The sequence below is a fragment of the Prionailurus viverrinus genome, chromosome A1, assembly GCF_022837055.1.
Source record: "Prionailurus viverrinus isolate Anna chromosome A1, UM_Priviv_1.0, whole genome shotgun sequence".
Taxonomy (NCBI): domain Eukaryota; kingdom Metazoa; phylum Chordata; class Mammalia; order Carnivora; family Felidae; genus Prionailurus; species Prionailurus viverrinus.
The window spans coordinates 180,711,121-180,736,466 of NC_062561.1; the positions used below are offsets into that span (position 1 = coordinate 180,711,121).

At 40.6% G+C, this 25,346-nt stretch overlaps 1 long non-coding RNA gene and 1 pseudogene across 1 annotated transcript in view; both read right to left on the bottom strand.

Moving 5' to 3' along the window:
- LOC125173712 (uncharacterized) overlaps positions 1–25,346 on the bottom strand; it is a 95,743-nt gene that overhangs the window by 37,868 nt on the left and 32,529 nt on the right. The window contains exon 2 of the long non-coding RNA XR_007155129.1: positions 13,335–13,435. This is a non-coding gene — a long non-coding RNA (uncharacterized LOC125173712). The remainder of the gene's footprint in view (positions 1–13,334; positions 13,436–25,346) is intronic.
- On the bottom strand, positions 1,405–2,271 carry LOC125173691 (60S ribosomal protein L5-like; annotated as a pseudogene).

The following is a 25,346-nucleotide window of genomic DNA, read 5'->3' on the forward strand; positions in this document are numbered from 1 at the left end:
CAGGCTCTGCCATCTAAGCCCTTCTGAGTTATCTGCGGGCATAATTGGGGTGATTAGAGCACAGAAAGTAGGAATGCACAGATAACTGAGAAGCCAGTAGTTTCACCTTACTGCTATCATTCACTCACATTTAGGAAACATTCATTGAAAAAATACTTTGTCAGGCATTGCTCTAAGCACTGAGGATACAGCAGTCAGCAAGAGGAATCTGCTTTTCTAAAGTTTCTATTATATGTGGCAGGGGAGAAGTAAATCAGTAAATATAAACACTAGAATACCAGGTAACATTAAATTCAATGAAGAAAATCACACAGAATAATCTGATACAGCTAGAATAGTTGGGGTAGGATTTTCAGATAGAGTAGCAGTGTTGGTCTTTCTAGGAAAGCATTTTTTTGTGTGTGTGCTGAGACATACATGATTAGGACTCATGGTAAGACATAAGGGAAGAAAGTGCATTCCCATAGAAGAAAGAATGACTGGAAATGTTCAGAGCTTGGAATGAACTTGGTGTGTTCCAAAAAGAAAAGGGCAAGAATGGCTGGAACAGCATTAGAGAGGGCAAGAAATAAATTCTGAAAAGTAGTCAGGTGCCAGAGAATGAAGGGCCCTGTGAGACCACAATAAGGAATCTGAACTATTGTGAGTGTGATAGCAAACCAGTAGAGGGTTTTATGCAGCTTCCTGTATGTTATGACTTTCCTTCAGTTGGTATGGATTGCTGCATGACAAGAGGAGAAACAGTAAAATAACTGAGACTGAGATTGAGGACTGGATGCCCCTTTACTTACGGACCCAATTTCAGACCAAAAGGCCTTTATTAGTCGTATTGAGAAAAATGCCTTGGCAGTGATATTAGGAACTTGTAGACTCCATGAGGTGCAGTATTATTGAAATGATTGGACATGGACTGTGTCCTTTCTTATGCATACAAATATCTTTGTGGGCCTATATTCCTCCTTTGCATATATAATCTAGTAGTATACTGTTTCTTAAACCTTAACATATGTATGAAACACCCACAGATCATGTTAAATTGCAGGTTTTGATTTGATAGACTTGGGGTGCTGCATTCCCCCTTTTTTTTAGCTGCCTGGTGAATAAGTTTATTATTGTCTTTATCTGAAAAATCTTCATAGAAAATTGTGGTTTGGGGGCGCCTGGGTGGCGCAGTCGGTTAAGCGTCCGACTTCAGCCAGGTCACGATCTCGCGGTCCGTGAGTTCGAGCCCCGCGTCAGGCTCTGGGCTGATGGCTCGGAGCCTGGAGCCTGTTTCCGATTCTGTGTCTCCCTCTCTCTCTGCCCCTCCCCCGTTCATGCTCTGTCTCTCTCTGTCCCCCAAAAAATAAATAAACGTTGAAAAAAAAATTAAAAAAAAAAAAAAGAAAATTGTGGTTTGGTTTATTAGCTCTCAGCAGCCTGCTCCTAAGCTCTAAGGAATCTTGCCTTCTGAACTACCTAATCTTTCTTCTGGACAAGAGACATTTGGGGGGACGGTTTCACCTCTTCTTAACTTATTTCTTAGGCTTATTCTTATAAACTGGATTCTCTCATATAGCAGTGTGAGCTTTCTTAAACACCCCCATCATGTCTGGAGTTATGTTGTTCCTTATGTAATGAGAGAATTGTTTCTTGTAAGAATCTTCATCTTTTCCCACTAGGTAATGCATATAATCTGCAACTTTCTGACCCAGGATGTTCTTCCAGTATACTTCTACACTGAATTCCTTGCTTTCTGAACTATACCAGGGAATTGTTTGAACTGTGAAGGATAGACAAGCCTCCATCCACAGCTCCCTTGAGGGCCCCATAAACTTTATTTCTAGTAGTAGTTCTGGCAAGCCCTGTATCCAAATAGCAGCTGAAGGTACCAGGTTGACCATCAGTGCTTTCCACATTGTATTCATCTCTAGTCACCTCCATTTGGCCTTCATAGGTCTTGTCCATACCAAATGAGTTAAGAAGACTGCAGGCCGGCAGCAGGCTGGTACAATATGCTGCAACATAATTTGTCAGGCCAACCTTCACACTTTGGGAGCTCAAGAGCAAAGCTACACAAACTATCATATCTCCTTCTCTACAGGCATAAGCAATCTGACAAATGATATGCATGAACTATCATCCTCTATTTAGATGTGTTGTACTTATTTTTATCCTGAATTACCAAGTGTTTCCAAGCATAGTAATCATTTTACCCTCTCATCTCTTTCTAAATTTCATTTGGTATCTCTTGAAATAAGCCTTATTCTTGACACTTTTAACAAACCCCATCCTGTGGAACAAAGGCCAGTCAGTGTCTATGGCTCACCACAGACCAACTGGGGTGCTGCATTTCTAATAATCTCCCAGGTGGTGCTGAGGTATCATGTAGTCAGATTATGCAGTCTGAGGACTACATTTTGAGAAGCCCCTTTGACCAGGATGCAATCAGAGTCCTTCACCTGTTTTCAGTTTACCTGTTCAGATTCAATCTCCTTGGTTCCAGGGTTGGAGTGACCTTGTATAAAAGGAGATAGAAGATGAAAAGTGATGTTGAAATCATACCTAGGCCCATGGGATCCTGAATTAAGTAGCGAGGCCAGATGGACTATGTCAATTCAAAGTCCTATCCATTTTAAGTGGTCATTCCAGATGCCCTCCTAAGGCACCAGGGTCATTTGTTACAGAATCTCCTAGAAGACAGAAGGCAATTTGAAACAAACCTGAGCCTTGAGCCCTGAGCCCTGAGCACCCAGGACTGGCCAGAGGGCCAGCTGACCATAATCTAATGGCACCCCATTTCTGTTTCCTAGAAACACCAGGCTCCCCTAGCCTGTTCCTTCAAGGAAAGCTCTTTGTATTGCTTCAAAGTCTTGCACAGGATATTAGCCACTTCCTTCTCTATAATTCATCCTTCCACTTTGCCATCTGGAATATTTCTCTTTTACAAGTGCCTAAGTTGTTACAGTTTGAGGCAGTTGAATCTTAAATTTGGTAATTTATTGTTTTTAATGCTTTCTTCCCCAAATTCAGATTTTGTGGTTTGAAACAGACTCCAGCCAGGATTTCTGCTTCCTAGCTAGACATCTGGTGGTCTGCCCTTTCCAGGTCTTCTCTGGGTTTATTTTTCAGCTTCCCACTAGTGACTATCAAGGGTTTCTTCAGTTCACTCCTCCCATTGCATCCATTAGTTTCTTTCATCTCATCACTGCCCTGAATGCCTAGGACAGACCCCTTATGGTGGGAGCTAAGATAGAGTTACTGGGGACCAGTAGGCTATAATTTCAATTGCAACACAAAGCTCTTGCTGTGCCTGAAATATCTTCCTACTGATACTTGAAATCCTACCTTTAAAAACCATTGGGGTTATGGGTCATATAAATAATAGGTAGAAATAAGTACAAGGTAAACAGCGAGATTTGAGAGGAAAGGGACCTCACAATTGTTGAATATTTACTGTGTGTCAAACTCTGAACTGGGATAGAATAGGTAAAATCACCCTTACTCTGCAGATGAAGAAACCAAGTCTCCAAATAATTGTCCCAAGGAATTCTGATTACAGAGTGGTGGGGTCAAGACTTGAACAAGATCTAACTCAAAGCCCATGTGTTTGTCATCAGGTTAGTATTGAAGAATTACATGAGGGACAGGACACAAGGCAGAGGATGTAAACCAGATTCTGGGAGGTATTTAAGGGTGGGATAATTGAGTACAATCAAGCCAGGAGGCAGAATGGGCACAGAATTTCCAGAACAAGGTACCAGCTACTAGATATAAACTTCATATTGAACTAACCTTGGCATTACTTCAAGATTTTTTGAGCTTCCTATTTATGGCAAGAACTGTACTTCCAGTTTGGTTAGCTTGAAGCTTGTAAGTAAAAGTGAATGGCAGTAATCTGCTTTATGGAAATTCTGAGTAGGAGTAGGACAAGATTAGTTGATCCCTGGAACTTTTTCCATGATTCTCTTTGAAGAGGTGCTTTTAGGTAACAATACCCTGGTGGCTCTCATCCCATGGAAGTTTTAGCCCAATACTTGGGCCCCATCCAAGACCAACTGTTGGGTTTCTAGCTGTAGGACCCTGACATCTTTGCTCTCTGAAGATATCCAGGACTGATGAGAAGCCAGAGCTAAAACCACAGCCTCAGGATAAATGAGCTTACTATTTTTCCTTGCTCTGAAAAGAACAAATCTAAAACACAGGACAATTCTAGGAGGCAGAGGAAAATAGGGAAAGTTTTTTGGTGCTGAAAGCTAGAAAACTGAATTTTTGTCATTCGGAAGGAGAAAAAGACAAATTTTGACCATTTTACAATTTTGCCAAAAGACCAACCACCCAGAAATTCCCTTCATCTCATGTTTTGATGAGTCCAACTTCCAATGTTTAACCTTCGTGGAGTCAAGAGTCAGGAGTAGGTTCTATTCCGACACCCACCAGAAAAGCTCAATTTTAAAACTCCTTATACTACATATAGGGTCCCCTATTTGTCTAAAGTACTTGCAACTAGGAAAAGCCTGCTTCATTGATTTTAGATCCAGAAAATCTAAGAGACACAGTGGTTATTTGTCCTGACCAAGGTTGCTTACTAAGTCATCAGGGAGCCAGAGCTAGATCTGTGCCCTCCTAGAGCTGTCTTCTTTAAGTGCAGCCACATTTAAGACGTTACTGGAGGGGTTCCTGGGTGGCTCAGTTAAGTGTCCAACTCTTGATTTCAGATCAGGTCATGATCTCACGGTCATGAGATCTAGCCTTGTGTTGGACTCGGTGCTGGGCATGGAGCCTGCTTGAAGTTCTTTCTCTCCCTCTGCTCTCTCTCTCTCTCTCTCTCTCTCTCTCTCTCTCTCTCTCTCTCTCAAAAACAATACAAAAGTGCTCCTGGAATGTGATGAGGAATACAATCATCCCTACAAGATTAATAGGGGATGCTGAGAGAAATAGTCTGTGTGCCCAGCTTAATACAGCCTCGTAACAGTGCCCTAAGGATCCATGGGGCACCATGGTTACAGTTACAAGTTTTTAGCAAGTCTCTGTCTTTTTGGAATTGCTACAAGACCCCAAGATGAACTATGTCCCACGAAATCAGAAATGAGCTGTAGAAGATGATGGAAACTTCAGAGCAAGATGATCCCAGCTAGCGTTTATTCTTTCTTGATTTGTCCTCCGTCTATTTCTTGGGATTTATTACAATCCAGAAGAAAATAAATGAACTAGATTCACGATATGTAAATGAGATTTTTGCCTAAGAAAAGGTATGGCCAAGAGAGAAAACATAAAAATCCCAAAGAGTTGAAGTAGACTTTTATTTTTTTTTATTTTTTTTTAAACTTTATTCATTGTTGAGAGACAGAGAGAGAGCATGAGCGGGGAAAGGGCAGAGGGAGGAAGACACAGAATCTGAAGCAGGCTCCAGGCTCTGAGCTGTCAGCACAGAGCCCGACGTGGGGCTTGAACTCACAAACTGTGAGATCATGACCTGAGCCGAAGTCGGATGCTCAACTGACTGAGCCACCCAGGCGCCCCGAAGTAGACTTTTATAGATCATCTAGGTCAGTGTATCCGTCAGGATTGGGAGAGAAATGAAAATGTCTTCCCCATCTCACATGAGTTCATCTTATTGGTAGAGTGTAATCCAAATGCAAAACTCACGCTTCAGGAGGTCTGAGAAGTACAGTTTTTGTCCCTAACCACTCTAAATAGAAGGATGGTAAAAAGAAGGTTTAGAGAATCAATCCAACTATTGGGCAAAAACAGCAGTTCAACCAATAAACCATAGAATAGTGAGATGTAGCTACATGTTATTTTTTAAAAAAGAGATTTTGTTCTCAAATGCATTTGAGCCATGCTTGGCAAAACAAAGTTGAATATGGTTCTTTACTGAAATATGTCTCAGGATCTTCAATATCCACTTACACAGCCCCATTCTTCATATTTTGGAAAACGAATTAGGTAAACACTTATCTAAGCCCATTTTGCAGATGAGAAAACTGGAGTCCAGAGAGATTAAATAAGTGCCTGAAATTGAATAGCCAGTTGGTGGCAAAGCTTGGACCAGAATCTATGCCTCTTAACAAGCTAGGAGTGTTCTTTCTGCTAGGAGAGAATGAGGAGGAGGTAAGGGTGGCAGGCAGGCAAGAAAGAAGAAAGAGGAAACTGACAGGAAGGTGAGAAGAGCTAGAAATCTAGAGGAAGACTATGCATCTCTGTCTCCCCCAGTTACTGAGAGTAAAAAGTACAAACACTCTGCATGCGTCCTGACCCCAGATGCAGAATGAATTCATTAAAGAAGGTCAGAGCCCTGAACCCACATCTCATCCCTTCCCACATGTGCCTGGAATATGTTGATGCTTTGGCCTCGATTAGTAACAGGGAAAACTGGTTCTGTGGAACATGTCATCTTTATAAATAGAACCAGAGGCCAGTGGTTTCTAAACAGTCAGGAGACACTCTGTCTTCTGGTGTCAGCTATTTATTTGTATTTCCGTTTCATAAAATGCACCTTTTCTGGTTCTAGGCTTTGCCCCATTAGACGTCTGCTCTCCTGCCCCAGATGTGCTACACAGATTCCTGGCCTCTTGACTCAAACCCCCGGGAACGGGGCCAGTGGGCACTTTCTCCTCTGGTCCCTGCCAAGGTTGTCACTGTGGTGAGGATGTTTGCATTTGATAGTAATTCCTCCTTTAGATGGTGCACTTAGGGAAAAGAAGAAAAAGAAAAATATCTTTCTCAGCTGCTATGCCTCAGTGGCCACATCTCTTTCTTTCAACCAACGTGCACATTTGTTAATTCTTTTTAACAAAACTTTTGGTGTGTTAGTTCTTTCTGGTTTATCACTCACAAGAAGTAGATAGTAATTCTGAAATGATGAGCAATCTGGTGATGTTATAGTGCAGTCTCTTCCCCACTCATGTCTTTCTTCCTTCCCTCCTTCCTTCCTCCTTCCCTCCCTCGCTCCCTCCCTTCCTCTTTCCCTTCCTCTGTCCATTTCTTCCTTCCTTCCTTCCTTCCTTCCTTCCTTCCTTCCTTCCTTCCTTCCTTTTTCTTCACACTATCTTCCTCAGGTAAATGGACACAAACCTATCCTCAATCAACAAGGCTAAAAAAGGATTTAGGGTTCTCCAGTGATACAGCATTTCCTTTTCTGATAGACTTAATTTTATATGAATCATTCTGGAAATGGGCAACTCAGTCCTCTGTGAAGCAACTTATACTGTGGATAGCTATTTATCTCCCTTAGCCAACACACATTTTGCCACAAGTAATAGAAGAGCCAATTAAAACTGGCTTAAATCCCACCCCACACATAGTTGCCAGAAAAGGTAATTTAAAGATCACCCAAAGAACAGTTAAGGAATAGACCTACTTCTTGTATTTTTGGATCCAGGAGCTAAAACAATGTTACCAATTTCTCTCTTTCTTCCTCTTAGTCCTGCTTCCTGTATGGAAATTCACCCTTAGAAGACTTCTCTTAACCAAAACACCCCCAGATGCCCCAGACTGAGGAAGAGAGATTCTATCCTCCGACTGCTCAAACAGGTCCTGATATTTGTCTCACTGTACCAAGTTCAACCATGTCCAGTCTCCTGAACCAGTCACTGGCCAGGGCTGTTCATTATTTGATTGCCAAGGCTGGGGTCATGGGCCCACTTCTGGAGGCAGGGGTGAGGTGCTATTACCCAGAAGGAGGGCAATGCATGCTGATCAGGAGAAAATACTCTCAGTTACACTCAGTTTATTTATCATTTGTTCGTTCGTTCATTCATTCATTCATTCATTCATTTTGCAGAACTGAATTGAGGGCTTGTTTTGTGCTGGAAACTAGGGATAAAATCCTGGATAACTACTACTTATCTGTCATGATGCAGCTGAAGAATCATCAATTTTATGAGGAATTCCTTCACTGACACCCTGTCCTGATGCTCCTTCTTTTCTCAGTAAATGCCTCCACTATAGCACACACCATTCAGAACTATATTAATGTCTCCTCATCTTTCTCTCTAGTTTACATTAGCTTCGGAAGGATAAGCATTGTATCTTATTTATCTTGGACTCCCCAGGTACCAACAGTAGGCACAAAGCACTCAAAAAACCTTTGTTGAGTAAATATATGAGTGTTGAGTTATTGATTTAATTATGAATTAATATATATGGCCCCAGTCCTTGGAGATTTTGAAAACTCTCAGGGGGAAAGAAATCCATACATAACTAACTAGAATACAGTGTGATCAGTGAGACAATAGCTATATGAACAAAGGGCTGGGATGCACAATGGAAGATGACATATAACAGAATTATTGAAAAGTTTTAAGGTATCCTTTCGTATTACAAATTTATTTTTTTATTATGAAATTTATTATTGTCAAATTGGTTTCCATACAACACCCAGTGCTCATCCCAACAGGTGCCCTCAGTACCCATCACCTACCCACCCCTCCCTCCCACCCCCCATAAACCATCAGTTCTCAGTTTTTAGGAGTTTCTTGTGTTTTGGCTCCCTCCCTCTCTAACCATTTTTTTTCTTCCCCTCCCCTATGGTCTTCTGTTAAGTTTCTCAGGATCCACATAGGAGTTAAAACATATGGAGTCTGTCCTTCTCTGTATGACTTATTTCACTTAGCATAACACTCTCCAGTTCCATCCATGTCGCTACAAAAGGCCATATTTCATTCTTTCTCATTGCCACGTAGTATTCCATTGTGTATATAAACCACAATTTCTTTATTCATTCATCAGTTGATGGACATTTAGGCTCTTTCCATAATTTACTATTGTTGAGAGTGCTGCTATAAACATTGGGGTACAAGTGCCCCTATGCATCAGTACTCCTGTATCCCTTAGGTAAATTCCTAGCAGTGCTACTGCTGGGTCATAGGGTAGGTCTATTTTTAATTTTTTGAGGAATCTCCAAATTTTTTGACAAACTGTTTTCCAGAGCGGCTGCACCAGTTTGCATTCCCACCAACAGTGCAAGAGGGTTCCCGTTTCTCCACATCCTCTCTAGCATCTATAGTCTCCTGTTTTGTTCATTTTAGCCACTCTGACTGGCATGAGGTGATATCTGAGTGTGGTTTTGATTTGTATTTCCCTGATGAGGAGTGACGTTGAGCATCTTTTCATGTGCCTGTTGGCCATCTGGATGTCTTCTTTAGAGAAGTGTCTATTCATGTCTTCTGCCCATTTCTTCACTGGATTATTTGTTTTTTGGGTGTGGAGCTTGGTGAGTTCTTTATAGATTTTGGATACTAGCCCTTTGTCCAATATGTCATTTGCAAATATCTTTTCCCATTCCGTTGGTTGCCTTTTAGTTTTGTTCATTGTTTCCTTTGCTGTGCAGAAGCTTTTTATCTTCATGAGGTCCCAATAGTTCATTTTTGCTTTTAATTCCCTTGCCTTTGGGGATATGTCAAGTAAGAAATTGCTGTGGCTGAGGTCAGAGAGGTTTTTCCCTGATGTCTCCTCCAGGGTTTTGATGGTTTCCTGTCTCACATTTAGGTCCTTTATCCATTTTGAGTTTGTTTTTGTGAATGGTGTAAGTGGTCTAGTCTCATCCTTCTGCATGTTGCTTTCCAGTTCTCCCAGCACCATTTGTTAATGAGACTGTCTTTTTTCCATTGGATATTCTTTCCTGCTTTGTCAAAGGTTAGTTGGCCATACTTTTGTGGGTCTAGTTCTGGGGTTTCTATTCTATTCCGTTGGTCTAGGTATCTGTTTTTGTGCCAATACCTTGCTGTCTTGATGATGACAGCTTTGTAGTAGAGGCTAAAGTCTGGGATTGTGATGCCTCCTGCTTTGGTCTTCTTCTTCAAAATTCCTTTGGCTATTCGGGGCCTTTTGTGGTTCCATACAAATTTTAGGATTGCTTGTTCTAGCTTCAAGAAGAATGCTGGTGCAATTTTGATTGGGATTGCATTGAATGTGTAGATAGCTTTGGGTAGTATTGACATTTTAACAATATTTATTCTTCCAATCCATGAGCACAGAATGTTTTTCCATTTCTTTATATCTTCTTCAATTTCCTTCATAAGCTTTCTATAGTTTTCAGCATACAGATCTTTTACATCTTTGGTCAGGTTTATTTCTAGGTATTTTATGATTCTTGGTGCAATTCATATTACAAATTTAAATCTATCTCCCTATAATGTCTCCCTGCATTTTCTTAGTTCTTCATTCTTGAATAGTTCCAAATATGTCTACCTATTTTTCTAGCACCTGGGACAATTCCTGACAACACATAGACATTTAATCAATATTTCTAAAATAATTAATTGCATTTTTTCAGCTATGTAACAATATCAGTTGTGTAAAGGTAGATATCTTATCCTACTCTTGGATATTCTCTGATAATAGTTATATCATTGTAAGCAAAATTACTCTCTTGTTGATAATCCCCTGTGTTGGTATGTCTGCAACCAAAAGTCAACCTCAAAATTGGTTGTTTGAAACCTGAATTACATTTTCTTTTAGGTAAAATACGGTCAATGGTGCTTGCTTTCCAAGCTAGTACACACTAGCTAATTTGGTGGATATTGGTACTGGTCTAGATCTCAGACCTCTGAATAGTCAGAAACCTCTGAATAGTCCAAACCTTCATTTGAATGTGAGTTGAGTTTTGAGCAGAACTGGGCCAAATCAGTCTTGGCCTCCCTTACCTGGCGGTATCCCTCTTCCTTCCTCTATTGTCCTATTCATCCATCGCCTTCTGCTACACTAAGGCTTCCATAGCTATGGTGGCCTTAAAAATGCGCCACTTAGAATTCCTGCTGTGTCATGGGGACCATATTTAATAAATATCCCTAGATGCTATACTCCAAATCCATGCCATCTGCTCTGAGGCTTTGCTTCCCTTGGGATACTCTCAGCCAATGACTGAGCACAAGGGGGGTACTAAGGCAGGCCCATACCTGTGAGATGCTAGATAAATTGGTACTAGGGCTCTTCATCAACCTAGCCAAAAATTTCCTAGCACTGTGCTGCAGTCTGAGACTGCTAACCCAGCACTCTGTCCTTCTTTCCCTCTTGCCTTCACAGGGTCAGCCCTGTTCTATGGTCTGACAGCTCTCCTTGTCTTCTATGACTCCACCTCTGTTTCTCTCGCAGACATTTTCCAGTAGATTGCTTGCATGTCTAATTCCATCTTGGCTTCTGCTTCTTGCAGGATGAGGTGTAACAGATTTGTGACCTTGAGATTGCATACAGGAAGCATGAAGCAGGGAGACTTCTTCAACCCCAACAACTGATGAGCATTTCCTTGCTTGGGGTACAGAAGAGAGTGGTTGGACAGTGCATCAAGGAAGTATTAATTTGAACAAGAGGGGTTGGATCTACCTAATGGAGCTGGAAAAGATCTGAGACTCTTATACATACAGTTAGCACCCAATCTTCCTCAAAACCCTAAGGTCAAACACGTGATCTGTTCTTCCTCATTTCCTGACTTATATTTCAGACTGTGTCTTGTTTTTACATTATTAAAGTTACTTTGAAGATTCACTTTGATCTGATTTAAATTGAAATAAATAGGAGTAGAAAGAAACGGTTTCCAGTGCAATTTTCTGCCCCTTCACCTCCAAACACTATGTGTGCATCCAGTCCATACTGAGACGTTGAGCATGTCAGATGAGTAACTTTGGTCCTTTTTACATGATTTTGTCTATTCTTTACATTTCTATTCAATATTTAATAGGAATGGGAAAAAATAAAAGTAAATGCTTTTTACATTCAAAATAAAGGTATATTTTCCATGTACATATTACATGTGATTTTCTGAACTAGACAATTTATTGAGAGGCATAGTAAACTCTTTAAATTTAGACATTCTAATAAATCATCCCCAGGAAAGAGCACATACAGCATCATGAATTTTTCAGTTTCAGAATTTAAGCAGGCTGGACTGTTACAGGGAACTCCCAGAAGGCCAGTCTCAAAGTTAGTAGTGAGACCTTATACACACCATGTAAATTTCATGTATTTGCCATAAAAAATATCAGCAGAGAGAGGCTGGCAGCAATAGGGAGTGTTTAATTGCAGCCAAATCCATTTATGTCTCATGAGTTTTGTCAGCAGTCATGTATGGAGACCTGAATTGACTGGCTCCCTACTCTAGTTTTATGCCAGTAGCATTTTGGTGGCCCCTATTGACTGGTGCTCTGGACAGCTGCCTAATGGCTCACCCATGAATCTGGCCTGTATCATCCTAATCCTGGGGTATAGAATGGACTCAGCCTGAAACACTGTGTCATTTCTATGAAATGCCCCCTGGAGAGCCTGGGTGCCATCTGGCCAGAGGAAGACTGGGGAGAGGGGAGCCTGCTGGAGCTAGATGAAGGGATTTGGTTTTGGTCATGTAGCTGGAAGGGTGAAGTATAGTTGTGGTAGAAAGTCCACAGGTTTTTCTCACCATCTGAGAGGGAAAGTCTTCAGAGAAATAAGGGAGGTGGCAGTGCTTTTCAGTTTTGCCATTCTTACCACCTGCAAAACATTTGGCAAAGTATGGAGACTTTTTTTGTGGTTGTCACAAGTGGTGGATAAGTGCTACTGGCATCTAGTGGGTAGAGGCCAGAGATGCTGCTAAATATCCTATAATGTTTGGAACAGCCCCACAACAAAGAATTTTCTGGTCTAAAATGTAAGTAGTGCTGAGTTTGAGAAACCCTGCTAGACCCAGGATTAGCTCTAGTCCTGGGCTAGGATAGATTATGGGTGTTTTCTTTCCTTTCTAGGATAAAAGCTTTCCTACAAGGCCCACATCTCCGTTTGCTTCAACCTTGGCTTACCTTCTTCTCATCTGAGTCCTGCAGCATCTACAGTCCGTTCCACATCCTCACCCCATACTGGTGGAGAACATGCATGGCCAGAAGTTGGGAGGGAAGGGAAGGCAGAGAGCTTTGATCTAAGGTACTCCCCATCTTCACTGGCTTTCATTTGTACCCTGAGGCATTCACAGGAAGGAAAGGTTTTATAGACTAACAAGGAGACTGGGCTCAAGAATTAGTGGGGTCCGGATTTGTGCAGAGGAGGGAAAGATTCCAGGAAAGAGGCTCCTTATTAACAGTTATGTGGGAGAGGGAATGTGTGTGGTATGCTTATGTTCCATTTGTCTAAATGTTTCCATGAAGTCAGAAACATTACCCAATATTCTGACTATCCATAAATGCATAACAAATCACCCCTAAATTAGCAGCTTAAAGCAATTTGTTAGTATCTCTCACAGTTCTTGAGTTGGCCTGGCTCATCCAGGTGGTTCTTGCTTGAACATCTTACATGTGGTTATAATCAGATGGCGGTGGAAGGCTGTAGTCATCTGAAGGCTCGACTGCCCTGGATGTCCAAGACAGCTCACTTGTATGGGTTGCACTTACTGTTGGCTCTCGGCTTAGAAACTCAGCTGAAGTTGCACCTGGAACATCTCCATGTGGCTTCTCCATGTGGCGTGGGCTTCTTATAGCAGGGCATCTGGCTTCTAAGAGGGAACATATGGAAAAGCAAGCTGCAAATCTTTTTGTGACCTAGCCTCAGAAATCCCAGATTTCAGATGGTTAAAATAAAGTTACTGAGGCCAGCTCAGATTAATGAAGAGGGAAATTAGACAACTTCTCTTGATGTGAAGAGTATCATGTACACACGCAGGGAGGGAAGGGATTGATTGTTGCCATCTTTGACTGTTTACCACCTCCTACTCTTTGATGCCTCAGACTCTCCTTCCCAACTCCAACACCCCAAACAAGAAGGCCTAGCATTATGCTGTGCCAAGTAGGTGAGAGCCAGTATGGAGTAGTGGTTAAGACCATAGATGTTTAGAGGCAGGGAGACCTGGGTTTGAGTATGGGATTTTCTACTTAACAGCTGTGGATCTTGGACAATTTGTCTAACCTGTTTGAGTCTCAGTTGGCTCATTTGTAAAAGAGTATTAATATATATGTACCTCCCTTCTTTGTACCTAGTTGGGGGTGAGAAGGGTGTTGGCCTCAATGGATTCCTTTGGCTTTCTGGCTTATATTTAGGTTCAGGCATTGAAGGATCCAGCAGGAGACTGGAGAACACAAGGCAGGAGAGTTTGAAATATTTAATCCCACTGGAATGCTGCAGTTCTGTCATTATCTGTGACATTTCATGACCACAGCTTCTGCAGGGCAGCTCACTTTCCTGGCTCCAGCTCTCACTGTTCCTCCCCTTGCCTCTACAGGCCTAGAGGTAAAAACAGCTTCTCAGTGTTGCTTTTCTTGGGTGCCTCAACATCCCTCCTTAGTTCCTTTAACTCCCCCCATCCCCATGAAAAGAATTCCTTCTGTAAATTACCCCAGCATTTAACCTCAAGTGTGATTCAAGGAAACCAGCAGTTTCCTCCTGAGGCTGTAAGGGCTACATCCACCAATGACTTCCTATTGGTCTCAGGGTGGAGCTCAAGCTCCTCTTCACAAGACACCCACAGCCCTGCCAGATCTAGACCCTGCCTGCCTCTGCAGCCCCACTGTGCTGTTTGTCTCCTTCTTTGTATCTGGTACCTGACCCTAACTCAGTTCTTAAAATGCTCATTCCCTCCTCTCAGCTTTTGGATGTGCCTTTATGTCTTCCTGGAAATCCTATCCTCATTATCCTTCTTCCCTTGCAGAGTTAACTCCACTTGCCCTCAGCTCAAATGTTGCTTTCTTCCAAAAATCTCCATAAATCACTAGATTGCACATTATATTAGTTCTTTAGATTTCCTTCATACTTGTATCACAATTGTTGCATTTGTTTGATCAGTTTGTCTCTCCTACTAGTCTATAAGAAGGAAGGGATTGAACTCACAGAAGCAGAAAATAGAGAAGTAGTTACCAGGGGCTGGGAAGTGGAGGAAATAGGGAGAGCTGGTAAAAGGGTAAAAATTTGAGCTATAAGATGAATAAGGTCTGAAGATCTAATGTATAATATGGTTACTTTGGTTGATAACATTATATCATATAATCGAAATTTGCTAAGAAATATGTGAGGTGTTGGATGTGTTAATTAACTCACTGGGGGGGGGAATCCTTTCACAATGTGTATGTTTATCAAATCATCACATTGTACACTTTAAATATCGTACAATTTTATTTCTTAATTATACCTCAATAAAGCTGGGGGTGGGGCAGAGTTAAGGAGCGGGCACCGTGTCAATTTTGGCTTACTTTTATATCCTCAACATGTAACATGGTACCCTAGTACATTGCAGAAATTGTTAATCAATATGTATAATCCAAAATCCCAAATCTTATCACTGGAGGATAGAAAAAAGTGATTTGGTGCTTCCAAGGTCATTTTAAGAAATTAGACACTGTTAAGGACTTGAGTCACCAGATTGCATATAAGTTAAATTGCCCCTCTGCACCTCCAATTCCTTTTGGATATTTTTAGAAACCATGTGTCCAAACAAAGCTCTGCAAGGAAAATTTATACCCCTACCACCACCACGTGTGTGGTATGCAGCAGAGCAGAAAAACAATCAGAAATGCACTTGATGAAGAAGAAAACAGCAGAATGTGAGTCCCTGGGCAAAGCATCTTGGAGAAGCCAGCCCAACAGCTGCTTGCATTAAAAATGATTGCTTTATATTTATGGCGGACAGGCAACAATAAGCAGTTTATAGCCTATAATCTAACACAAATGACTTGGGAAAATAGTCTTAATAGATAGTTTAGCTGAGTGTCCCAGGGCGTTAGGAAGCCCAGCAGGGAACACTCAGAATTGGCCTTTATTGATCTGACAAATCCTCCCCGACTGGCTGCATGTTAAACCATTTCTCTGCACAATTTTGTATTCTCCCACTTAAGGAAACTGCAGAAGACCTATCAAACGCCACGGGCACAGACTCTCCTAGGTAGTCATCCCCAGACTATCTTCTGGCTTCTTAGAAACCAAACCCTCCTCCCTGGGCTGTATCAAACCAGGGAAAATGAAGCATGACCTTGTAAAATATCAGTCCCTGGCTGTTTTCCCCCCTAATTGTGGGGATGTTATCATGGCAAAAGAAAAATATCATTTTCCGCACTCCATTCTGGAAAACGATATCCATCTGTGGGAACGCTGAGCAGGCATGACTGCTGTGGCCAGGCGTGGTATCAGACTGACAGGTTGAGTGAGAGTTTGGTTTCCATAAGGGGTCAGCAGAAAGAAAGGAAGTAGATTCCAGGGGAATTCGAGTTCTCAGTGCCCTTTCTTCTGGCCATCTAACCATCTTCCCTTGGGCCTTCTTGCTGTTCGGTGATGCCCATTTGAGCTCAGAACACCATCTTATATCATTGGATCCTATGTTGTACACACGTATTCCTAACTGGACTGCATCCTTCTTTTTTAGGCATGCCTCAGTCCTCTTTGTCTCTCTTGGACCACATTAGGACAATCCTTTCTATTAGAAAGGACTAGAAAATAGTAGTTCCATCTACAAGAAAGAACGCAGCCTCCTACTTTTAACCACAGGTAATATTTTGTATTGCACCAATCCCCCTCCCCCCCCCACCGTGTTAAACTGGTCTGACCTAAACTCCTGTTTCTCTGTCCCTTTAATGATTAAGAATTTAATATCCAGTGCTAGGGAATTAGGCGCCAGCATTCCAGCTGTCTCATCCCAGTGGTGTGGTCTTTGGACAGTTATTTAACCTCTCAGAGCTTCAGTATTCTTATGTGTAAAATGTGGGTAAAAATGATACCTATGTCACGGCGATGTTATAAAGCCTGAGTGTGATGTGTGTTAATGTCGTTTGTACAGTGCATACAAATAGCACTCAATCAATGTTAGATTCTTGCTGTAGTTTGAATGTTTATGTATCTTCAAAATTCGGTTGTTGAAATCCTAGTGGCCAGTGTGATGGTATTAGGAAGTAGGAGCTTTGGGAGGTGATAGGGTCCTAAGGGTAAAGCCCTCAAGAATGGGGTTAATGCTGTTATAAAAGAGACTCCACAGAGCTCTCTCACCCCTTCCAATGTGTGAGAACACAGGGAGAATGTGATATCTATGAACCAGGAAGAAGAGAGACCTCACAAGAGTGTGACCATGCAAGTGATTTGATCTTGGACTTCCCAGCCTCCAAAACTGTGGGAAATAAATTTTCTTTTTATAATCTGCCCATTCTGTGTTATTTCATTATAGCAGCCAAATGGACTAAAACAATTCTTCTCTCCCTTTCCTTCTTTTTCTTCTTTTTTATGAGGGTAATCTCATCTTGGCCTAAAAATACTTACAGAATGTTTAAAAAAAAAAAAAGTAGATATTTCTGCTGGAGATGATTGTCCTAATGAAGTCCAAGAAAAAGAGTTCTGAGACATGGATCTTTCCTTGAGGAGCTTGTAGTCCAGTTAGTGATAAATGTGTGCAATACAGGAAACAACAATATAAGACAGTGAGCTCTGAGTTCACAGCAAAAGACCAAATGCTTTGAGCACAGAAAGAATGAGCTCTGTGAGCATGAGAAATCTTACCAGAGAAGCAGTGTCTTCAAGTTCTCAGAAAAATTAACAGGAGGATAAATACTCTGGATAGAAAAATGACATCAATAAAAATCTTTAGGTAAGAAATAGAGTAGTAAGTTCAAAGGACAACAAATAGACCATATGACTGAATGGTCCTACATATGTTTGGCCAGTAGTGAAATATATGGCTAAAGAAAGCCTTTGCTCCATTAACCATAGCTCCCATGGGTGTTTTTACACATGAACTTGGGCTGTTCAACATCATAGAATAAACATAGTATCTTTTTCTGCAGCTTCAACTTACTTAAAAATTAAATTTTAAATGCATCATGTTTTCATTAAAATAAATCCAGATATAATGTGGGGTAGACTAAAAAATTCACATAAAAATTTAGGATAAATAATGAGAATTCATAAGTACTTTGCATTTTATTTTATTTATTTTATTTTATTTTATTTTATTTTATTTTATTTTATATGTTTATTATTTTTGAGAGAGAGACAGAGAGACAGAGAGCAAGCAGGGGAGATGCATGAGCCACAGGGAGACACACAATCCGAAGCAGGCTCCAGGCTCTGAGCTGTCAGCACAGAGCCAGATGCGGGGCTCGAACTCACAAGCTGTGAGATCATGACCTGAGCCGAAGTCAGATGCTCAACAGACGGAGCCACCCATGTGCCCCTATAAATGCTTTGCAATTTATTGTAAGTATCTTAGAGCTATGTCGCAGATCTTATGGAGACTCTTCATGAGAGTACTTGGTAGTCAAAGTTTGAGATTCACAACTAAACCAGTGGTAGACATTGCATAGGACAAAAAGGGGTATATTTTGGGTCAGAGGAAAAAAAATGATGACATGTTAGATAACAATTCCTTTTTCCTAATTTTTATATAGAGAGAATGAGGTTTCAAGAGAAGGCAGTTTTTGCCTGGGGGTGCACAGGTAAGGCTCGCCAACCAAGAGATAGCTCATATGTGGGGTGACTGTAATATAATTTGTTTGCCTGCTTCTGAGATGCTCTCTCAAAATTAAACCTTACAAGTTGCAGTAGAAACCTTGTACAATGGTTTTGATAGCTGGTAAGTTTTCTATGTGAAATGTAAAGTTTCCCATTCAGGGATACTGACCTAGGTACCATTTACAGTCTGTGAAAGGCATGTAGGAAATCTATCCCTGGCAGCATGTCATTTGTCGCCGAAATTGTGACATTTTAGATCTCCATCTTTTTAGCTTTCATTCTGATGGTGTCAGGTGAAGTGGCTTCTGGAGGTCTAGGGTGACCAGTGAACGCTGAATCCTACTAACAGTCAAGAGTCCTAAAGACATAAGTCAGTAAGGAAAATCAACCCAGCTTCAAGAGCAGTGTCTACATGGGTCCCAGAGGAACATGGAAATGTCACCTACTCCTATGGTGTCCACACCACACTGTAGCAAGATGGAAAAGCAGAAATGATACATTTTAGCAAATAGAGACTACAGAAATCTCAACCAAGTAAGGTTTTCTTCAGACTCTAAGGAAGTTTTACAAGCCACAAACTAGAAGAAAATACTTACAATTCACTTATAATTATATCCAGAAATTACAAAGCTTCTTCATAAATCAATAAAGGAAAGATTAACTCAAAATATAAAAATGGATAATTCACAGAAGAAACCTGAAAAAACATTATCATGGGAAAAAAATCTCAACCTCATAGTAATCTTGTAACTACAAATTAAAACCATAATGAGAGAATATTTTATATCAGATGGAAAAAAAAGTAAAAGGTCTAACAAAACCAAGTTTTGACTTGGATATTGAACTCAAGATTGGAACACCTGGGTAGCTCAGTCAGTTGAGCATCCGACTTTGGCTCAGGTCATGATCTCGCAGTTTGTGGGTTAGCCCAGCATCAGGGTCTCTGCTGACAGCTCAGAGCCTGGAACCTACTTCAGATTCTGTGTCTCCCTCTTTCTCTGCCTCTCCCCCACCAGTGCTCTCTCTTTCTCTGTATCTCAAAAATGAATAAACATTTTGAAATGTTTTTCAAAAAAATAAAAGAAAGAGGGGTATCTGCGTGGCTCGGTCAGTTAAGCGTCTGACTTTGGCTCCTGCCATGATCTCATGGTTCATGGGTTCGAGCCCAGCGTTGGGCTCTGTGCTGACAGCTCAGGGCCTGGAGCCCGCTTCAGATTCTGTGTCTCACTTTCTCTCTGCCCCTCCCCCACTCGCACTCTGTCTCTTCTATATCTCAATAATAAACATTAAAATAAAAAGGAAAGTCAAGATCATATTCTCTATCAAAATGTTTATGGCTATAAATTAGCACAACCACTTAGGATAGTAATTTGTCAATACTTAATAAAGATTTCCAAATCCTATGATCCAATAATTGCAAAACAAGCATACAGCCCAAATAAACTTCCACAAATGTGTGCAAAGAATATTCATGCATCAGTAAGTTATAACAGTGAAGAACTAGAAACAACCTATACTTACAATAATAGAAAAATCATAAAATGTTGAGTTTTTGAGGGTTTTTTGGTAATGGAATACTACACAGCAATTAAAATGAATGAGCCTGATCTGTATTAATCAGCATATTTAAATCTTCAAAATATGTTTACTACAAGAAAACAAGTTGCAGTGAATAACCACAATATGATGCCATTGGTATAAACTTTAAACCGCAGATCAATAGTTTACAGTTGTTTTAAACAACTCAAGGTATAAATACATGAATGGGAAGGATATAAGCCATCTCCAAATATGAATCACCTCTGGGGAAGAGAGTTGGGAAGGGGTAAGAAAAGTTTTAACCGAATCCTCTATGACTCAGAGAGGTTAGAAATTTCCCATGAGAAATCATACCCTGGGCTTGGTGCTTGGACAAGTATGAGCCTAAATTTACACAACTTGGATGACATACAAATCTCCACCTGAGAAATTGTTTAGAAAAAAAAAAAAGCAATATTGGACTGATGAATCCCTGAAAACACATGATAGAAATACTTCCACAACTTGGGGTATCCAAGATTGACCTACCATACTTATGCACACATAAATCCCTACTGATAATCAGCTCACAAACAAAAATTAAAAAATACACAACCTAGAATGTAGTCCATCATGAGGGAGAGTCAGGAGACACCACTAACTGGAGAATGAGCCTTCCAAGAAGCTGATATTGTAGAACATTCCTAAAGAAACTAAATAATAATCAAGAAGTTCCAATCCCTATTGAAGTGGGCCTTCTCAATATCTGCCCAGTGCCATTTTAGAATGGCTATAGACCAAAGACTGCTCTGCATCTTCCTTTCTCCCATTTCTGAATGGATGTGTTCTTTGAAATTATCCTGCTGGTATTCTACCACAGTGTTGGGGAGAGGAGGAGATATTTGTCTTTTTGGTGTATCAACCTTAAGGCAAAGAGGAACCATGTCCAGATCTGAGGGAGTTTGGATGAAAGGACTGGATAGACCTTTGGGTAGCTTCCCTTGGGGGAGGGGAGGGCTTGAATGTGTTCTACAACTGGGAGGAGGAGGGAAAAAGAGTATTCAGTGATTTAAAAGTAGAAACACTTCCCCAGCAATTTTCTGGCCACTTATGGTTTGTCAGGACCATGCGACTATTTCTAAGCAATGGATTGTAAGTGGAAGTGACATGGGTTACTTCCGGATTGAATCATAGAAGAGAAGGCATAAGATCTCCTGCCCTTCCTTTTCATTCCTCAATGACAGTGGCAGCTCCACCTTGAGATAGTTTAGCCACTAGATGGAAACAGCTGGATTGCCAGATCACTGCTTAGAAGGAACTGCAGACTTTCCATGAGAGAAAAATAAACTTTCATGTGTCAAGCTAAAACTCATATTGCATGTGACTCTTTTTTTTTCTTTTTTTCTTTTCTTTTTTTTTTTTAATATATGAAATTTATTTACAAATTGGTTTCCATACAACACCCAGTGCTCATCCCAACAGGTGCCCTCCTCAATACCCATCGCCCACCCTCCCCTCCCTCCCACCCCCCATCAACCCTCAGTTTGTTCTCAGTTTTTTTTTTTTTAATTTTTTTTTTGTTGTTGTTCTCAGTTTTTAACAGTCTCTTATGCTTTGGCTCTCTCCCACTCTGACCTCTTTTTTTTTTTTTCCTTCCCCTCCCCCTGGGGTTCCTGTTAAGTTTCTCAGGATCCACATAAGAGTGAAACCATATGGTATCTGTCTTTCTCTGTATGGCTTATTTCACTTAGCATCACACTCTCCAGTTCCATCCACGTTGCTACAAAAGGCCATATTTCATTTTTTCTCATTGCCACGTAATATTCCATTGTGTATATAAACCACAATTTCTTTATCCATTCATCAGTTGATGGACATTTAGGCTCTTTCCATAATTTGGCTATTGTTGAGAGTGCTGCTATGAACATTGGGGTACAAGTGGCCCTATGCATCAGTGCTCCTGTATCCCTTGGATAAATTCCTAGCAGTGCTATTGCTGGGTCATAGGGTAGGTCTATTTTTAATTTTCTGAGGAACCTCCACACTGCTTTCCAGAGCGGCTGCACCAGTTTGCATTCCCACCAACAGTGCAAGAGGGTTCCCGTTTCTCCACATCCTCTCCAGCATCTATAGTCTCCTGATTTGTTCATTTTGGCCACTCTGACTGGCGTGAGGTGATACCTGAGTGTGGTTTTGATTTGTATTTCCCTGATAAGGAGCAACGCTGAACATCTTTACATGTGCCTGTTGGCCATCTGGATGTCTTCTTTAGAGAAGTGTCTATTCATGTTTTCTGCCCATTTCTTCACTGGGTTATTTGTTTTTCGGGTGTGGAGTTTGGTGAGCTCTTTATAGATTTTAGATACTAGCCCTTTGTCCAATATGTCATTTGCGAATATCTTTTCCCATTCCGTTGGTTGCCTTTTAGTTTTGTTGGTTGTTTCCTTTGCTGTGCAGAAGCTTTTTATCTTCATAAGGTCCCAGGAATTCACTTTTGCTTTTAATTCCCTTGCCTTTGGGGATGTGTCGAGTAGGAGATTGCTACGGCTGAGGTCAGAGAGGTCTTTTCCTGCTTTCTCCTCAAGGTTTTGATGGTTTCCTGTCTCACATTTAGGTCCTTTATCCATTTTGAGTTTATTTTTGTGAATGGTGTGAGAAAGTGGTCTAGTTTCAACCTTCTGCATGTTGCTGTCCAGTTCTCCCAGCACCATTTGTTAAAGAGGCTGTCTTTTTTCCATTGGATGTTCTTTCCTGCTTTGTCAAAGATGAGTTGGCCATACGTTTGTGGGTCTAGTTCTGGGGTTTCTATTCTATTCCATTGGTCTGTGTGTCTGTTTTGGTGCCAATACCATGCTGTCTTGATGATGACAGCTTTGTAGTAGAGGCTAAAGTCTGGGATTGTGATGCCTCCTGCTTTGGTCTTCTTCTTCAAAATTCCTTTGGCTATTCGGGGCCTTTTGTGGTTCCATATGAATTTTAGGATTGCTTGTTCTAGTTTCGAGAAGAATGCTGGTGCAATTTTGATTGGGATTGCATTGAATGTGTAGATAGCTTTGGGTAGTATTGACATTTTGACAATATTTATTTTTCCAATCCATGAGCAGGGAATGTCTTTCCATTTCTTTAAATCTTCTTCAATTTCCTTCCTAAGCTTTCTATAGTTTTCAGCATACAGATCCTTTACATCTTTGGTTAGATTTATTCCTAGGTATTTTATGCTTCTTGGTGCAATTGTGAATGGGATCAGTTTCTTTACTTGTCTTTCTGTTGCTTCATTGTTAGTGTATAAGAATGCAACTGATTTCTGTACATTGATTTTGTATCCTGCAACTTTGCTGAATTCATGTATCAGTTCTAGCAGACTTTTGGTGGAGTCTATCGGATTTTCCATGTATAATATCATGTCATCTGCAAAAAGCGAAAGCTTGACTTCATCTTTGCCAATTTTGATGCCTTTGATTTCCTTTTGTTGTCTGATTGCTGATGCTAGAACTTCCAGCACTATGTTAAACAACAGCGGTGAGAGTGGGCATCCCTATCGTGTTCCTGATCTCAGGGAAAAAGCTCTCAGTTTTTCCCCGTTGAGGATGATGTTAGCTGTGGGCTTTTCATAAATGGCTTTTATGATCTTTAAGTATGTTCCTTCTATCCTGACTTTCTCAAGGGTTTTTATTAAGAAAGGGTGCTGGATTTTGTCAAAGCCCTTTTCTGCATCGATTGACAGGATCATACGGTTCTTCTCTTTTTTTTTTGTTAATGTGATGTATCACGTTGATTGATTTGCAAATGTTGAACCAGCCCTGCATCCCAGGAATGAATCCCACTTGATCATGGTGAATAATTCTTTGTATATGCTGTTGAATTCGATTTGCTAGTATCTTATTGAGAATTTTTGCATCCATATTCATCAGGGATATTGGCCTGTAGTTCTCTTTTTTTACTGGGTCTCTGTCTGGTTTAGGAATCAAAGTAATACTGGCTTCATAGAATGAGTCTGGAAGTTTTCCTTCCCTTTCTATTTCTTGGAATAGCTTGAGAAGGATAGGTATTATCTCTGCTTTAAACGTCTGGTAGAACTCCCCTGGGAAGCCATTTGGTCCTGGACTCTTTTTGTTGGGAGATTTTTGATAACCGATTCAATTTCTTCGCTGGTTATGGGTCTGTTCAAGCTTTCTATTTCCTCCTGATTGAGTTTTGGAAGAGTGTGGGTGTTCAGGAATTTGTCCATTTCTTCCAGGTTGTCCAATTTGTTGGCATATAGTTTTTCATAGTATTCCCTGATAATTGTTTGTATCTCTGAGGGATTGGTTGTAATCATTCCATTTTCATTCATGATTTTATCTATTTGGGTCATCTCCCTTTTCTTTTTGAGAAGCCTGGCTAGAGGTTTGTCAATTTTGTTTATTTTTTCAAAAAACCAACTCTTGGTTTCGTTGATCTGCTCTACAGTTTTTTTAGATTCTATATTGTTTATTTCTGCTCTGATCTTTATGATTTCTCTTCTTCTGCTGGGTTTAGGCTGCCTTTGCTGTTCTGCTTCTAGTTCCTTTAGGTGTGCTGTTAGATTTTGTATTTGGGATTTTTCTTGTTTCTTGAGATAGGCCTGGATTGCAATGTATTTTCCTCTCAGGACTGCCTTTGCTGCGTCCCAAAGCGTTTGGATTGTTGTATTTTCATTTTCGTTTGTTTCCGTATATTTTTTAATTTCTTCTCTAATTGCCTGGTTGACCCACTCATTCGTTAGTAGGGTGTTCTTTAACCTCCATGCTTTTGGAGGTTTTCCAGACTTTTTCCTGTGGTTGATTTCAAGCTTCATAGCATTGTGGTCTGAAAGTCTGCATGGTATAATTTCAATTCTTGTAAACTTATGAAGGGCTGTTTTGTGACCCAGTATATGATCTATCTTGGAGAATGTTCCATGTGCACTCGAGAAGAAAGTATATTCTGTTGCTTTGGGATGCAGAGTTCTATATATATCTGTCAAGTCCATCTGATCCAATGTCTCATTCAGGGCCCTTGTTTCTTTATTGACCATGTGTCTAGATGATCTATCCATTTCTGTAAGTGGGGTGTTAAAGTCCCCTGCAATTACCACATTCTTATCAATAAGGTTGCTTATGTTTATGAGTAATTGTTTTATATATTTGGGGGCTCTGGTATTTGGCGCATAGACATTTATAATTGTTAGCTCTTCCTGATGGATAGACCCTGTAACTATAATATAATGTCCTTCTTCATCTCTTGTTACAGCCTTTAATTTAAAGTCTAGTTTGTCTGATATAAGTATGGCTACTCCAGCTTTCTTTTGGCTTCCAGTCGCATGATAAATAGTTCTCCATCCCCTCACTCTCAATCTAAAGGTGTCCTCAGGTCTAAAATGAGTCTCTTGTAGACAGCAAATAGATGGGTCTTGTTTTTTTATCCATTCTGATACCCTATGTCTTTTGGTTGGCGCATTTAATCCATTT